We start from the raw sequence: 5,000 nt of genomic DNA, 5'->3' as shown, positions 1-5,000 counted from the left end.
GATTCGTTCAGAGGAACTCCTTGAAGATTAGTGCCTCGTAGTTTCTCTCATCAGAGTTGCGGTTTGAATGGTTTCTCTGTTGGCTCTTGAGAAATGATAAGGTGTTTGTCAGTCTCCGGGAAGTGCGACAGTGTGGGAGGCGGAAGGAGATGTGGTAGAACGGCCTGAATGGAATTTCGTTATCATCATTGCCCGCGTCTTATTGATCATGTGTATATAGAGACATACATACATGCATAAATAGACAGACTGACATGGATGTATAGATGTGTGTGTGTGAGAGAGAGAAAGTGAATTGGTGAATGCGTGTGTGTGTTTTTGAATATATGCATATAAGTGTGTGTGTGCACACGCGCGCGCCACATACATACAGATAAATATAAATACATGCAGTATTTATACACATACATATTTATCCTTATTCATAAACACATAAATTACGTGGTGTGTCCGCGGGCGAGTGGTTGGGGCCGCGCCGAAATAAGTTCCGTGGAGAGTGACTCGAAAACCCCCAAGGTCAGTAGTTTCGGGATTTTTCAAGGGGTTGCATAATGGCGTGACTTCATAAAAACCGCCAGAACGTGGATTAATGAGACTTTGTGCCTCGAGTTTGAAACCCGAGAGATGCGGATGGGGAATTTGGAAGCGAGGGGCGTCATGGGCACAGGGAGAGAGGGAGACACGCGGAGGCCTCATGACCGCAGTGGGCACCGTCAGATGGCAGTGATGGTGCAGAATCCAGGAGGCGCGGACGGCGAGTACGCTGCCACTGGGCTCGGTGGAGGATCTCATTTTTGTATTATTTTTTTAACCAATATTTTTTTTTCGTAGCTTAAATCCGGGATAGTTTCTTTTTTCTTACAGCGGGAATGAAAAAAATATGTGTAATAATAAGTAAAATGTGCTAAGAAAGGTGATATTTAGGTGAATGCTGATCAGCGTGACCTTGGCAGTGAATGATGATAAAGACACAAGCATCCACCCCATTGGCCTCCCCCCCTCCCCTCCTCCCCACGTATGATGTGCATGTTTGAGAGGAGTAAGGGGGGAGGGGAGGTCATGGGTCACATGGTAACCCGCGGATATTTATACCAGGAGTGCGTAAAGGGGGAGGGGGAGGAGGCGGGAGGGGAATATTCGCAAATGTTTATGAACTCTGCAAAGCAATGATGAAGGCGAGGGCTTCCCCAGCAGCTGCCGTGTCCTTCAGGAGAACAGAATGGAAACATTGTCTTGGGTTCCTCAAGTTGGTTGCCTCATTCTTCTGTATCTGTGTGTGTGTGTGTGTGTGTACGTGTGTGAGTCAAGGATTTTATGTCGAGAAAATGGTGTATCTTTTTCACTATCTCATTTTTTTCTCGTCCTTGATATGTAGCTTTTGTTGTTTGGTAAGGACGAGGGGACTTTGGTCTTTGGTCGCTGCATTCCAAGGGCGCTTCGTGTTCTGGCAGAGGTGGTTCAGGCCTCTCCGTCTCTCTCTTCTCCGCGTAGAACAAAGCGCACGGACGCACGTAGAACAGAGAACAAGCAGAGAGATCAGAGACTACCAGCCCGAAGGGAAGGGGAAGGGAAGAAGGGCGGGTTAAAGACGGAGGGGAGGGGAGGGAGAGGAGGAAGAGGGTAGAGCCGGAGGGGGGGCGGCGGGAATCCCGTGTTCTGGGAGCGGACGGCGACGTGCCCAAGATGCCTGGCAGCGGCGGCGGCACCAGAGGAAAAATAGGTGTCGGGTGCGCCAATATAGCCCCGGGCGCTCCTAATGCGGCGGCGGGAGGCGGCCCCTCGGACCTGCCCGACTTAGTCAGGCCACTAAATAAGGTCAGGGTGCCACACTAGGCCCGCCCCACCTGACTCATGCCCAGACCTCAGGCCAGAATTACTCCTGCAGACCCTCCCGCCCGCACGCCCGCACGCACGCCCATCGCGCACACTACATTGTTATTGTTTCCAACCAAGAGTTTTATGTTTAGGGGAATCGTTCCTCTTCGCTCAGAACTAGTTAATATATATATATATATATATATATATATATATATATATATATATATATATATATATATATATATACATACACACACACACACACACACACACACACACACACACCACACACACACACACACACACACACACACAAAATATATATATATATATATATATATATATATATATATATATATATATATATATATATATATATACATATATACATATATAAATATACACATATATACACACATACATACATACATACATATATGTAAATATATAGATATATAGGTAGATTAAGATATAAGTACTAGAGGTAGATGGATGGATGGATGGATGGATAGATTAAGATATAAGTAAATATATATATATATATATATATATATATATATATATATATGTGTGTGTGTGTGTGTGTGTGTGTGTGTGTGTGTGTGTGTGTGTGTGTGTGTTTGTGTGCGTCCGTGTGTGTGCGTGTGCGTGTGCGAGTGCGAGTGCGAGTGCGAGTGCGAGTGCGAGTGCGAGTGCATGCAATTATACATACATACATATACATACATATCTATGTATACACACATGCATATATATATATATATATATATATATATATATATATATATATATATATATATATATACACACATACATACATACATACATACATACATACTTACGTATATATCGCTATTTATTTATAGAAAAGCTACGCGCACCCACGCACGCACACACACACACACACACACACACACACACACACACACACACACACACACACACACACACACACACACTCACTCACTCACTCACTCACTCACTCACTCACTCACTCACTCACTCACTCACTCACTCACTCACTCACTCACACACACACACTCACACACATACATACATATATACAAACATGTATGTATACATACATACATATGTACATAAATTTATATATATAGATACACAGTTGTGCATATATACAGCACATTGCATTTATGCTAAATGTATATATAGATAGATAAAATACATATACCCGCACAGTTATGTCTCGTTCAGGTAGTTCGGCGGGCGTAAGGTACGCTATGGTATTGGGTGGGGGTTAGAAAGGGGGGGGGGATGTCAGAGCACCCCAGCCCCTCAACCACGAGACCGAAATACCCGGGAAGTACATACCGCCAGACCAAAATTAACGCTCCCAACTTATTTCTTGGGTATTTAAGGAGGAGCAATTTTTTGTCGAGTCGGAGATCAAGAACTTCCCTACGTTGTGTGGCCATTTGCGCCTCTCTATCCGTATCTAAGTATTTTTAAAGTGACGAGGGACTTTGATTTTTTTTTTTTTTTTTTTTTTTTTTTTTTTTTTTTTTTTTTGGGGGGGGGGGGGGAGGATGTACACGTTCGTCCTTCTCCTTTTACGATAAAGCTTCCAAAGAAACGTCATTGTGAACTACCGTCATATCTCTGGAAAATCCTGCTCCTCATCCTTTAAAAACAAGATCATCATCATTTTCCTCGGCTTTTCCTGATGGTCGGAGCTCCTACGCGTACATGAGTGTGCATTTATATTTTAGAAAATATGTATGGACGAATAGCATTTTTTTCGTCTATGAACTTGGGTACGTAAAGAAACTGATCCGAGTAATTACATGCAATTACAAAAATACGTGTATTGGATATAGTAGCCTCGAGTCAACAAAAACATGGGTACCGCGAGAACCCGGCCCGGCTAACACCACAGGGTAGGCTATCTGTGTGCCCGAGATTAGCCTTGTGGATAAATTTAGCTGACAAGGGATTTTTAATGATTAAGATGAACGTGTGGGTTGGTTGGGAGGTGGAATGAGGGGAGGGAGGGTATGTTACGTCACAGCATGACGTCCAGGAGGGCACATGACCAAAACCCCTTCCGTCCCTCGCCCCACCGCTCCTCTCCCGGGTCTGGGTTCACTTTTATCTCTTTGCGGGCAAGACTAAAAAGTTTGCTGGCTTTCCCTGCTGCGCGTTATTTTGTTCGTTCTTGGTTTTGCACTCTATTTCTAATTCGAGCCAATGGCGATCCCTGGTAATAGATTACACAACGGTGAACTATTGGAGGAAGAAATAAAAATATGTGTAAAATTAAGTGAAGGAGGTATTTCTGGCGTGAGTGTCTTTGGCCGGGACATCGTGTCACGGCTGGCAGGTCGCTCAGCGGGAAAACCCCTCGCGGAGAAAGGTTGGCAACCCTCACACTGTGTCGTTGCCGCGCCCCTAAATTCTCACCAGGAACACTCACGAATATTGCCATTATTACGGACTGTTCTGTTTTTTGGAATGTGTATGGTCATTGCTTAAATGATTGAACAACTGGATTGACTGCAATCCACTCCTATTTTCACATGAGAGAGATAGAGAGCGCCGCGCAGGCGGGATTAGGCATGTGGCAGCACAAACACCCTCTCTCGCCATATATGACCATGTACACAACCGTAGCCCATCGCCGTGTTTTGGTCCCGTCACGCTGGTATGTGACAGGCACCGTTTTTGGCCCCCGAATGGCACCACGTTGCCACCCAATGACGGCAAAGAGACCGCGACATTAAACCATGAGATTTCCCCAATCTCGTCGGTAAGGAAGCAACTCTATCTACGGGTTTCCCATCGAGAGTTCCATACCACAACGAACCACTTATCTGGAACTTGGTATTTCCAGCACAAGTGGAAACTCCAAGGGACCCACGTGGGCTGGGTTAGCGGTCATTACTGGCGGTTTCTGTTTAAAACACGTGCCTCGCCGCGTGTTCTTGAAGCTTTGTTTGAACCCCAGTTGTATCACTATAACTCGAGATGAATGGCGCCTTGCACAATGGCAATTATCGCGTTAATCGACCAAGATTTGACGAAGGAGTTGCAGCTGCGTGTAATCTCTCTCTTATAACGAAGATGTTTTGCAATATCCTACGAATAAACGTACTCTGGTTGTCACGAGGCGCTTTGCTCTTTTCTTCTTTCTTGTCAACAGTTGATATCTAAATGAAACAACAGCA

The 5,000-nt window shown here is 44.8% G+C and overlaps 1 protein-coding gene across 1 annotated transcript in view; it reads left to right on the top strand.

Annotated features, from left to right (window-relative positions):
* Positions 1–5,000, top strand: part of LOC119580127 (NF-kappa-B inhibitor cactus-like) — a 31,202-nt gene that overhangs the window by 20,505 nt on the left and 5,697 nt on the right. The gene's annotated exons all lie outside the window — the stretch shown is intronic.

The sequence above is a fragment of the Penaeus monodon genome, chromosome 13 (genome assembly GCF_015228065.2).
Source record: "Penaeus monodon isolate SGIC_2016 chromosome 13, NSTDA_Pmon_1, whole genome shotgun sequence".
In the NCBI taxonomy this organism is placed as follows: domain Eukaryota; kingdom Metazoa; phylum Arthropoda; class Malacostraca; order Decapoda; family Penaeidae; genus Penaeus; species Penaeus monodon.
Note: the sequence above shows the minus strand (reverse complement) of the source record. Positions and strands in the feature narration are given on the sequence as shown.